The sequence below is a fragment of the Equus asinus genome, chromosome X, assembly GCF_041296235.1.
Source record: "Equus asinus isolate D_3611 breed Donkey chromosome X, EquAss-T2T_v2, whole genome shotgun sequence".
NCBI classification, from domain to species: domain Eukaryota; kingdom Metazoa; phylum Chordata; class Mammalia; order Perissodactyla; family Equidae; genus Equus; species Equus asinus.
Window position 1 is genome coordinate 54997118 of NC_091820.1, and position 14082 is coordinate 55011199.

Here is a 14082-nt window from a genome sequence, read left to right on the forward strand (position 1 = left end):
CAGTAGACATTAGGCCTGGGTAGCCTTCTTCTTTTAGGTTGGATCATAAAAATGTCCTGTTGAGTTTTCCTCCAATCTTGGGGTCCCTAACCAGTTCATTCTCCTCTTTCCACTTTTCAGAATTCTCTTTTGATTGTTTCCTTCATTATCTCCTGGGTTTACCTTATCATTGAGTCTATATCATCTTGTCCAGGAGAAACAAGTCTATGCCATCTTACATCCCCATTTGTTTTCTTTTAATTATTTTTCTTTTTATTTTTTTTTCCTTTTTGTTGAGATTATTTGTTCACTCCTTACAGTCATCTTTTTCCTTTCCTATTTATAAAACAAAATTCTTTAAAGTCCTTGTTTACCATTTCCAACATATGGCTTATCTCAGGTTGGTTTATATTGACTTCTCTCTCTCTTGATATTGGGTCACATTTTCTTGTTTCTTCACATATATGTTAATTTTTATTTTATCTTTGACTTTATGGATTATCCAGTGTAGGGACTGTAGATTTTGTTTTGTCTTCTGACGAGTGTTGACTTTTGTTCTAGTGGGCAAATAAATCACTGGTCGATAACACTGAACTTGTGAGGGCATGGTTTCATACTTTTTTTAGGGTGAGATTGTTTCAATTTTGCCCTTAGTCTTAGGGTAAGTCCCTTCATCCTCGGACATAGTATTTACTCCAAAGTCAAGGGCCGTCTGGAATTTCAATGGAAAGTTTGGGATATTTACTCTTTTACTTGGCAGTATTTAAACTCTAAACTCTGTCTTCTCTGCAGTGGGCAACAGCCGAAATCACAGCTCAAGATTTTTAGCCTTCTAGCTGTTGGTTTCTGCCAGATCCTTGGAGTACTCCCACACGTGAATTTCAGGGTCGGCCAAAGATTTTAAGGTCTTACTCCACAGTTCCCTTTTTACGAGACATCCCTCCACAATTTTCAGCTGCTCTGGCAAGTCCAAACTCTGTCCTCTAACACTTTAAGCAAAAATAATATGACTTTCTGCTTAAATTCAAGCCATCCTGTGACACAAGAACTGGGGATTGTTCTCAGGGGAAAAGACATATAATTTTGGATCGCATCCATTGAGATTATATTCTTTTTAAGGGTTGAATTTCTTCTAGTTTCTGCCTGGTTTTGTTCAGTTTCCAATGCATTCAAGTAGTTGGTGGTTTTTCAAACAGTAGTTTTTAAAAATAGTTTGTCTAGAGTTTATAATTGTTATCTGTGGGAAAGTTAGTCTGATACAACCTATTCTGCCATTACTGGAAACAGAACTCTGCCTCGCCCTTTCTTTTAACTCAGAGCCTCAATATCTCTGATCTAGTATTGTAATAGGCTCCGTACTGGCTTCCATGCTCCCAGTCACTCTTGTAATCCATGCTATACACCACTGCCAGAGTGATTTTTGAACATACAAACCTGATCCTGGTATCCTCTGATTACAATTCTTCAGTGCCCTTCTCCCTCCAACAAATACAGAATAAAAATTCCTTAGCATCGCCAAATGCATCCTATCTCTTCAGCTTTATATTTGGACAGCTGCCCATCCACCTTGACATCTATGCTCTAACCCTACTGAATTATTTGCAGTTTCTCTATTATGCCCTGCTATCTTGTTTTGGGACCTTTGCATCCTGCCCTTTCCCTGATATTAAAACAAAAAAAATGAAGAAAATACACTGTGATAATAATGAAAATAGGCAACATTTATTGAGTGCATTCTACATGCCAGATGCAGTGCTAGGAGCTTTTGAAGTATTTTTTCATTTAGTCTTTGCAACAACCTTATGAGGTAAGTACCTTTGTAATCCTCATTTTATAAATGATAAAACTGGCTCAGAGATGGTGAATGGTAGAGCAGGATTATTCTAGAATGAGACAATGCGATGTTTTACTGTCTCCCACTCAAACAAAGTGTACTTATAAGACTTGGAAACAAAAGAGCTAAGATCTCCCTTGAGAGTTAAACTATTTAGTTAACATAAGATAAATATTAACAGAGATATGCAATGACATCTTAATAAGACAGAATGGCTCCCTTGTCAGCAAATCTTGACTGTAACCTGATGGAAGTTATTGGCATATCTAAAGAAATAATGTGTCAAACAGAAGGACAGCTGGTCAACTATGGATGCATACACAGAAAAAGCCACAGAGACAATCATGAGCAGCTCCCTCCAGACACTTTCCAAACAATATAGTATCTTAGCCTGAGGACCTAACCCTGATAACCAGCATACTTATTGTGGAGAGGGAGATTTCCAGGTTTCTTGGACAAACGTTTTTATATGTTTAAATCACACAACTAGTTCACTTTACTTTTATTTCATGCTTACTAGACAAGCTTCTCATTATAATTTTGACTTCTTCTACTCCTTGCCTACAGGTAAGAAAATGCACAGGTAAAGTTTACATGTATGTCTTGCAACCATGAAGGGAACCAGCTTAAGAGAATATGCTAAAGATGCTATCATGCCTAGGATGGCAGAGAAAAAAGACGGACATATCCTGGATCCTATATCATATTACAGAGTCACTGAATCAAGCAGCCTGGAACCTTCCCTGTCACTAGAACTCTTGTTGTGGGGGAGAAAGTACATGTTTTTTATCATTTACATCAGTTGATTTGGCATTTTCTGTTATATGCTGCCAAAAGCAACCCAACTTATAGAGTGAGGTAGATGTCAAATTCTTGAACGAATGTGGGTGGGGGAGAATTACTGAGATGTTGGCAGATGACAGCAGTGAGGAGGGGGAGGGGTGATAATCTTGATGGTATGAGCCTCATGAGCAGGAATTTTTACACAAGGATTGAGAGTAACGGCTTATAAGGGAAAATGGAGAACAAGAAGGATACTGACCTCATATTCCTGATGTGTATAGCATGAAAGAAAAACCAGCCATAGGAGAACTGATGTGCTAAGGGACCATCTAGATAGTAGTTATGGCAGGAGATTAATGGAATATGTCAAGAAGAAACTGAGGGGATCTGGCTGATCACAGGGTGTGTGCTCCAGAGGGTACAGAGGAGGGAGCTGGGAGAGATGAGAAGAGGGGAGGAGTTCAAGATCTAGTTAAGAGGAAGTACAGACTAATAAAGGGTGAGCATCCTGGTAATAATAATCTGCTGGGCGTTACCTGTTTGCTTTGTTTCAGTCCATGCTCTTCTCGTGTAAACGATATTACTCATTTGTTCTTGCCAACTGGCTCTAGCTAATGGGAAACACTGGTCGGAGATTGGAGTATGGAAAGGAGTATAAGCCAGAGTATTTCTCCCTCTCTCTCCTTCAGGGGGCATTTTCTGGCAGGAGCTGCATTTTCCTTCATAGTTTCAGCTCCTGATTGGCTATCTCCACCACGATTCCAGATCCCACCAGCTGGCTTTGGCCTTACCTCCTTCCTTGTGTTCCTCCAGTGCTAAGTAGAGGCTTCCTGCTGTGACTAATCTGTATTGCTTTGCTATCTTGTTTGGCTCCTCAGCTCTTCCATGACCTGTGTCACCAGTTCCCTATATTAAATTTCCTCTGTTTTAAATATCTAGAGTGGTGATCTATTTATTTATTTATTTATTTTTGAGGAAGATTAGCCCTTAGCTAACTGCTGCCAATCCTCCTCTTTTTGCTGAGGAAGACTGGCCCTGAGCTAACATCTGTGCCCATCTTCCTCTACTTTATATGTGGGACGCCTACCACAGCATGGCTTTTGCCAAGTGGTGCCATGTCCACACCCAGGATCCGAACCAACGAACCCCGGGCCGCCAAAGCGGAATGTGCGAACTTAACTGCTGCGCCACCAGCCCCTAGAGTGGTTTATTTTTTTCTCTGACTGATGCTAATGCCTACAGTGGCTTGATTGTAACTCGTGCTGCACTTTTTCCAAAAACCATGTTAGACTTTGAATGTAGTGTTTGGGCCAGGAACTCTTCCCACATGGGTTAGTTCTGGCCTCTCTGGTTTCACTTTCATAAGGAGTGTGTCTTAAGCACCAGAATATTTTCCTGGAACAAGTTAATATTGACGGTGTTGTTTGAACTATCTGTTTAGAAACCTATCCTGGTACCAGGATGGCCTCTTTATAGCATGGCAGTTCCTTTTCTGGAGGTCTGTTAAGGGGGCCATCATGGGATTAAAAAGCTGGAAATGTTCCTGATGTAAGAGAAATCATTGGCTATTTTGAGATTTGGAGGCAGAGGGTGTCTTTAATATCACATGGTACTGCCCAACAAATTTAACTAGTCACATCTGCCTCTAAGTCCCACAACAGGCACCACAGAAAAGTAGGCCTCATCTCACTACTCAAGGCCTTAGTTTTGAACTGTTTTCCTTATCCCACACTTCTTGATCTGTTTCCTATCCTCCCAATTGCTGATCTCACCACTGGTCTCTTTCATGGCCTTTAATTGTCCACACTCCTGATTTTACTGGTTTCCACATTTCTATTTCCTTATTGGCTACAATCTAGACTCTTCCTCTAGCTATGCTGTCTTTGGCTGCTTAGGTAACTCCTTATCCCACCTACCCTTTTGGTCCAAGCTACTTGGCCACCTTGCCTCAGGGTCCCATGGATAGTGCCCCATTAGGTTTTTTCAAGCCCTATGAGTTGGACCGTAATTGGTGGGAGGGGTACATCTAAGTCACCTATGAAAAGAAGGAATTCAACCTTGAATATAATGATCACATTTTTTTTCTGACCCAGCATCTCTTTGTGGTGTCATTCCTCCTGAATTCTCAGTTCATGTGATTTGAATGGGGAAAACCATCCCATTTGCCACACTCATAGGGTTTGGAAAATGACCTAGGCCTGGGTAATTAGAGTCCTTCCTTGGCCATAGTAATTAGTCCAGAATAGGTTAGTAAAATTCTGGCCAATGAAATTCCTCCTTGGTATTTTTGCTGGAACTATTGGAAAAGATGTACTCTTACTCTCTGAGATCAAAGATACTAATGGACTACATTAGGCTGGATCTGGTAGAAGCTGTCTTTATCACCACAAACCTAAGGACAAAAGCCAGCAAAGAAAAAAGTAGAGCCAAGAGATAGAGAGACATAGATACTTGGTGATATCATTTGAGGGCTGGGTCCAGCTGCACTTGTAGCCAGTTGTACTCCTGTGTGTCTCCTTTTGTCTTATACCACTTTTGCTTGGGCTTCTGTCACTTGCAACCAAGAGAGTCCTGACTGTGGGACTCAAATTCTTATTTTTAAAATTTCACCTTAGGGACATATTGTGTAAACAGGCCATATAAATTTAGATATATTCATGGTAGGTGAAGTCATGGAATTTATGAAGATGTGATCAAGGCAGTTTATAGCTTTCTGTCCCTCTTTGCCCTCCATACAACAATTCATAAACTTCTGGAAGACCACAGGTAAATTACAGATGCTAAACATAGTTGAGTTGCCTGTATCTGACCAGGAAGACACTCCTTGTTCTTCTACCGGATCCTCTGGAGATTCTCCTTCATGAAGATTTGGGCTTCCTGAAAGTGGTCCATGGCTTGGAATTGGAAGTCACATATGGCACTGTTAAGGACCAAGATCATAAAGAGTGCACAAGGATTGAGTGAAGAGAAAAGATAGCTGTTGTCTAAGATAATCCTGTCCAGAATCTCTGAGTTCAGAATCTTTAATTTTGAGGAGGCAGTGTGGTAAAGTATAAAGAACGTGGGTTTTGGGGACTGGCCCCATGGCCAAGTAATGAAGTTTGAGCGCCCCACTTGGCAGCCCAGGGTTTCACCGGTTTGGATCCTGGGCGTGGATCTAGTGCTCCTCATCAAGCCATGCTGAGGCAGCATCCTACATAGCAGAACTAGAAGGACCTGCAACTAGAATATACAGCTACGTACTGGGGGTCTTTGGGGAGAAGAAAAAAAAAGAGGAGGACTGGCAATGGATGTTAGCTCAGGGCCAAACTTTAAAAAAAAAAAAAAAGAACATGGGTTTTGGAATCACATAGGTCTATTGTCCAGTTCTGTCTCTGCCACTTCTTAGTTGGATGACCCTGATGAAACTACTTCACTTCTCTGTGCCTCAGTTTCTCCAACTGTAAAATGAGGAATGCACCCTGCAAAGTTATCTGTCAGGAGTAAATAAGATTATCAACACCTATGGCCGAGGTGACTGCAGTAACTTTCTAATGAATATCCTACCCCTGCTATTCTTGCCACTTACCCTCCATTCCTCACACAATAGCCAGAAAGTTAAAATTTAGTTTTATTGAGTGGTAATTTACACACAATAAATTATTTGATTCAATAGTACAATTTGATGGCACAATTTGGTGAGTTTCGACAGATGCATGCACCCATGAAATCACCACTACAATCAAGATACAGAACATTTTCATCATCCCCAAAATATTCCTCATGCCCCTTTTCCATCCGTCCCTCACTCCAAGCCCAGCTCCACAGCCAGAGTGACTTTTTAAACATGTAACTCAGATCATGCTACTCCTCTATTTCACGCCCTGCAATGGCTTTCCATCCCTCAGGAAATTAAATCTAAATTCCTTACCATGCCCTTTCAAGGACTTTTGTGTTATGAATCTTGCTATCTCATATCATAGGGTCCCACTATCGCTTACTATGTTCTAGTCACACTGGCCTCCTCTGTGTTCATGGAAACTTTCCCACCTGTAGGACTTTGCTGTTGTCCCATCTATTTGACATCCTCTTTCCCCAATTCTAATCACCTCACTGGCTTGTCATCTTTCAGGTTTCATCTTAAATGCCACTCCCTCAGAGATTTTGCCCATGAACATCCATTGAAAATGGGCTCCTCTAATTACTCTTTCTCTCTTAATAGCCTCTTTCATTCTTTCTTTCTCTCTCTCTCTCTTTCCTTCCCTCCCCCCTTCCCTCCCTCCTTCCTTCCTTCTTTGTTCTTTCTTTCTTTCACAATGTATAAGATAATTACACATTTGCTTACATGTAGTGTCTGTCTCATTCAGTTGCCTGTAGTTGCCATGATATGGAGATCATAATTTTTTTGCTCCCTATTGTATCTACAGGGCCTAGCATATAGCAGGTACTCAATAAATATTTGTTGACTGACTTAATGATGCATTAATATAAATAGAGGGGTGCCTGGCACATACACGTGTGCAATACATATTCGTTTCCTCTGCCAACCCCTATCTAATCTTCCTCAACATGATAAAGTCCATATATGAAAAATTCAAAGCTAACATCATACTCAATTGTGAAAGACTGAAAGCTTTTCCCCTAAGATCAGAAACAAGACGTGGATGCCTGCTTTCACCACTTCTATTCAACATAGTATTGGAACTTATAGCCAGAGCAATTAAACAAGAAAAATAAAGGCATCCAAACCGGAAAGAATTTGTAAAATTATCTCTGTTTGCAGACGGCATGATCTTATATGTAGAAAACCCTAAAGATTCCACACACACAAAAAAAAACTGTTAGGCTAATAAATGAAGTCAGTAAAGTTGCAGGATACAAAATTAATATACAAAAATCAGTTGCATTTTATACACTAGTGATGAACAATCCAAAAAAGAAATTAAGAAACAATTCCATTTACAGTAGCGTTAAAAATAATAAAATACTTGGGGATAAATTTAATTAAGGAGACAAAAGACATATACTTTGAAAACTACAAAACACTGATGAAAGAAATTAAAGAAGACACAAATAAATGGAAACATATCCTGTGTTTATGGATTGGAAGACTTAACATTGTGAAGATGACAATAAGATCCAAAGTGATCTACAGAGTCCATACAATCTTTGTCAAAATCTCAACAGAGCTGTTTGCAAATACGGAACGATTCATCCTAAAATTCATACGGACTCTCAAGGGACCCCGAATAGCCAAAACACTCCTGAAAAAGAAGGAAAAATTGGAGGAATTAGACTTCCTGATCTTAAAATTTATTACAATACCACAGTAATAAAAACAGTGTGGTACTGGCAAAAGGACAGACATATAGACAAATGAGTAGAACTGAGAGTCCAGAAATAAACCCTCACATAGATGGTCAATGTTTCATTTTCAACGTGGGTACCAAGACCATTCAATGGGGGAAAGGACAGTCTTTTCAACAATGGTGTTGAGAAAACTAGACATCTATATGCAAAAAAAAAAAAAGAAGCTTGACCCTTACCTTGCACATATACAAACATTAACTCAAAATGGATCAAAGACCTAAATGTAACACCTAAAACTATAAAACTCTTAGAAGAAGACATAGGATACAGTCTTCATGACATTGGATTTGGTAGTGGTTTCTTGGATATGACACCAAAAGTACAGGCAACAAAAGAAAAAATAGGTAAATCAGACTTCATCAAATTTAAAAACTTTTGTGCATTAAAAGACACTATCAAGAAAGTAAGGGGCCAGCCCCGCGGCCGAGTGGTTAAGTTTGCGCGCTCCACTTCAGTGGCCCAGGGTTTCACCAGTTTGGATCCTAGGCGCGGACATGGCACCGCTTGTCAGGTCATGTTGAGGCGGCATCCCACATACCACAACTAGAAGGACCCACAACTGAAATATACAATTATGTACTGGCGGGATTTGGGGAGAAGCAGCAGGAAAAAAAAAAAAGAAGATTGGCAACAGTTGTTAGCTCAGGTGCCAATCTTTAAAAAAAAAAAAAGAGGTGCCAGCCAGGTGGCACAGTGGCTAAGTTCCCACATTCTGCTTCGGCGGCCCAGGGTTTGCCAGTTCGGATCCTGGGTGCAGACATGGCACCGCTTGGCAAAAGTCATGCTGTGGTAGGACTCCCACATATAAAGTAGAGGAAGAAGGGTGTGGATGTTAGCTCAGGGCCAATCTTCCTCAGCAAAAAGAGGAGGATTGGCAGCAGTTAGCTCAGGGCTAATCTTCCTCAAAAAATAAATGAATAAATAAAGTGAAAAGATAACCCACAGAATGAGAGCAAATATTTGCAAATGACATATCTGATAAGGAATTAGTACCCAGAATATATAAAGAACTGCTACAATTCAACAACAAAAGAAACCAACAACCCAATTTGAAACTGGACAAAGGACTTGAGTAGACATTTCTCCGAGGAATATACACAAAGGGCCAAAAAGCACATGAAAAGATGCTCAACTCCACTAATCATTAGGAAAATACAAATCAAAACCACAATGAGATACCACTTCACACTCCTTAGGATGGCTTTTATGAATAAATGGGATATGACAAGTGTTGGCAAGGACGTAGAGAAATTAGAACCCTTGTGCATTACTAATGGGAAAGTAAAATGGTGCAGCAGCTATGGAAAACAGTTTGACAGTTCTTAAACATAGAATCACCATATGATCCAGCAATACCACTCCTGGGCATACCCAAAAGAATTGAAAGCAAGGATGCAAACGGATACTTGTACACCAATGTTTATAGCATTATTCACAATAGGCAAAATGTGCAAGTAACTCAAGTTTCCATCAACAAATGAATGGCTAACAAAATGTGGTAAATACATACAATGGAATGTTATTTAGCCTTAAAAACGCATGAAAGTCTGATACATGCTACAACTTGGATGAATCTTGAAAACATTACACTAAGTGAAATAAGTCAGACACAAAAGGACAAATATTGTATGATTCCATTTACATGAGATACGTAGAATAGGCACATTTATTGAGGCAAAAAGTAGAATATGTGGGATACAGCAAAAGCGGTTCTCAGAGGGAAGTTTATAGCAATTCAGGCCTACTTCAACAAAGAAGAAAAATCCCGAATAGACAATCTAAAAGTGCATCTAAAGGTACTGGAAAAAGAACAACAAACAAAGCCCAAAATCAGCAGAAGGAAGGAAATAATAAAAATCAGAGCAGAAATAAATGATATAGAGACTAAAAAAACCAATAGAAAAAATTAATGAAACCAAGAGCTGGTTCTTTGAAAAGATAAAGAAAATTGACAAACCCTTAGCTAGACTCACCAAGAAAAGAAGAGAGAAGGCTCAAATAAATAAAATTAGAAATGAAAGAGGAGAGATTACAATGGACACCTCAGAAATACAAAAGATAATAAGAGAATACTATGAAAAGCTATATGCCAACAAAGTGGATAAACTAGAAGAAATGGATAAATTCTTAGAAACATACAACCTTCCAAAAGTGGACCAAGAAGAAGTAGAAAATTTGAATAGACTGATCATCAGTAAGGAGATCGAAACAGCAATCAAAAACCTCCCAAAAAATAAAAGTCCAGGACCAGATGGCTTCCCTGGTGAATTCTACCAAACATTCAAAGAAGACTTAATACCTATCCTTCTCAAACTCTTCCAAAAAATTGAAGAGGAGGGGAGGCTTCCTAACTCATTCTACGAAGCCAACATTATCCTGATACCAAAACCAGACAAGGACAGCACAAAAAAATAAAATTACAGGCCAATATCACTGATGAACATCGATGCAAGAAACCTCAACAAAATACTAGCAAATCGAATACAACAATACATTAAAAAGTTCATACATCATGATCAAGTGGGTTTCATTCGAGGGATGCAGGGATGGTTCAACATCCGCAAATCTATCAATGTGATACACCACATTAAGAAAATGAAGAATAAAAATCACATGATCATCTCAATAGATGCAGAGAAAGCATTTGACAAGATACAGCATCCATTTATGATAAAAACTCTAAATAAAATGGGTATAGAAGGAAAATACCTCAACATAATAAAGGCCATATATGACAAACCCACAGCAAATATCATTCTCCATGGAGAAAAACTGAAAGCTATCTCTCTAAGAACAGGAACCAAAAAAGGATGCCCACTGTCACCACTCTTATTTAACATAGTATTGGAAGTCCTAGCCAGAGCAATCAGGCAAGAAAAAAAGATAATAAAAGGGATCCACATTGGAAAAGAAGAGGTGAAACTGTCACTCTTTGCAGACGACATGATTTTATATCTAGAAAACCCTAAAGAATCCACAAAAAAACTTTTAGAAACAATAAAGGAATACACTCAAGTCACAGGATACAAAATCAACGTACAAAAATCGGTTGCATTTCTATACACTAACAACGAAGCAGCAGAAAGAGAAATTAAGAATACAATGCTATTTACAACTGGAACAAAAACAATAAAATACTTAGGAATAAACTTAACCAAAGAGATGAAAGATCTGTACACCGAAAACTATAAAACATTGTTGAAAGAAATTGAAGAAGACACAAAGAAATGGAAAGATATTCTGTGCTCTTGGATTGGAAGAATTAACATCATTAAAATGTCCCTACTTCCTAAAGTAATCCATAGATTCAATGCAATCCCTATCAAAGTTCCAACAACATTTTTCACAGAAATAGAACAAGGAATCCTAAAATTTATATGGAACAACAAAAGACCCTGAATAGCCAAAGGATTCCTGAGAAAAACGAACAAAGCTAGAGGTATCACACTCCCTGATTTCAAAATATACTACAAAGCCATAGTAACCAAAACAGCATGCTTTTGGCACAAAAACAGACACACAGATCATTGGAACAGAATCGAGAGCCCAGAAGTAAGCCCACACATTTATGGACAGCTAATATTCGAGAAGGGAGCCAAGAGCATATGATGGATAAAGGAGAGCCTCTTCAATAAATGGTGTTGGGAAAACTGGACAGCCACATGCAAAAGAATGAAAGTAGACCATTACCTTACACCATGCACAAAAATCAACTCAAAACGGATTAAAGACTTGAATGTAAGACCCAAAACCATGAAACTTCTAGAAGAAAACATAAGCAGTACGCTCTTTGACATTGGTCTTAGCAGCTTATTTTCAAGTACTATGTCTGACCGGGCAAGAGAAACAAAAGAAAAAATGAACAAATGGGACTACATCAAACTAAAAAGCTTCTGCACAGCAAAGGAAACCATCAACAAAATGAAAAGACAACCTAACAACTGGGAGAAGATATTTGCAAACCATGTATCAGATAAGGGGTTAAGATCCAAAATATACAAAGAACTCATACAGCTCAACAACAAAAAAACCCAACAACCCAATTAAAAAATGGGCAAAAGATCTGAACAGAGATTTCTCCAAAGAAGATATACGGATGGCCAACAGGCATATGAAAAGATGCTCAACATCATTAGCTATCAGGGAAATGCAAATCAAAACTACAATGAGGTATCACCTCACTCCGGTCAGAATGGCTGTAATTAACAAGACAGGAAACAACACATGTTGGAGAGGATGTGGAGAGAAGGAAACCCTTGTACACTGCTGGTGGGAGTGCAAACTGGTGCAGCCACTATGGAAAGCAGTATGGAGTATCCTCAGAAAATTAAGAATAGATCTACCATATGATCCAGCTATCCCACTGCTGGGTATTTATCCAAAGAACTTGAAAACACAAAAGCGTAAAGATACATGCACCCCTATGTTAATTGCATCATTATACACAATAGCCAAGACTTGGAAGCAACCTAAGTGCCCATCAAGGGACGAATGGATAAATAAGATGTGGTATTCATACACAATGGAATACTACTCAGCCATAAGAAATGACGAAATCCGGCCATTTGGACAACATAGATGGACCTTGAGGGTATTATGCTGAGTGAAATAAGTCAGAGGAAGAAAATCAAATACCGTATTATCTCACTCATAAGTAGACAATAAAAACGACAAACAAACACGTAGCACTGGAGATTGGATTGGTGGTTACCATAGGGGAAGGGGGGAGGGCAAAAGGGGTGATTAGGCTCACATGTGAGGGGATGGACTATAATTAGTTTGTGGGTGGTAATCTACACAGAATTCGAAATATATTATGATGTACATCTGAAAGCTATATAATGTCATAATCCAATGTTACTGCAATTTAAAAAAATTTTTTTACTCTGCAAAAAAAAGAGAAAGTAGAATAGAGATTACCAGAGGCCAGGAGAAGGGAGGAGTGGGGAGTTATTGCTTAATGGGTACAGAGTTTCTGTTAGGGATGGTGAAAATGTTCCAGAAATGGATAGTGGTGATAGTTGCACAACATTGCAAATGTACTTAATGCTACTGAATTGTACAATTAAAATGCTTAAAATTGTGAATTTTATGTTATGTATATTACCACAATAAGAAAATGCAAAAAAAATAAAGCCAAGATTGCTAACATGAAAAAAATGATGGAAATATGCTATGCTAACACTAATCAAAGAAAGTATCTATATTAATTTCAAAGAAAGCAGACTTCAGAACAAGGAAAATGATCAGGGATAAAGGGGCATTACATGATGATAAAGGAGTCAATTCTCCAAGAAGACATAACAATCCTTAATGTGTACGTGTCTAACAGCAGAGTGTCAAATACATGAGGCAAAAACTGATAAAACTGCATGGAGAAATAGACAAATCTACTATCATAGTTGCAGACTTCAACAGACTTCTCTCAGTAATTGATAGATCAAGCAGGCAGAAAATCACTAAGGACACAGTTGAACTGAACAGCACCATCAATCAACTGGATCTAACTGACATTTATAGAATACACATTCAAGCTCACATGGAACATTCACCAATATAGACCACATTATGAGCCATAAAACACACCTGAACAAATTTTAGAAAATAGAAATCATACAAAGTATGTTCTTAGTCTCCAGGGGAATTAAGCTAGAAATCAATAACAGAAAGACAGCTGGAAAAAATCTCAAAATATTTGGAGATTAAACAACACATTTCTAAATAACACATGGGTCAAAGAAGTCTCAAGAGAAAATTTTAAATCTTTTGAACTCAATGAAAATAAAATATATTTTATCAAAATGTGTTGGATGCAGGAGAATTTATAGCATTAACTAAATATATTAGAAAAAAATCTAAAATCAATAATCTAGGCTTTAACCTACAAAACTAGAGAAAGTAGAGCAATTTAAGCCTAAAGCAAGCAGATAGAAGAAATAAAATTAAAGCAGAAATCAATGAAATTGAAAACAATACAGAAAATCAACAAGACCAAAGCTGTTTTTTTGGAAATAAGACCAATAAACCTCTAATCAGACTGACCAAGAATAAAAGATGCAAATTTCCCATACGAGAAATGAAAGAATGGTCATCACTACTGATCCCAAGGACATTAAAAGGATAATAAAAGAATAATA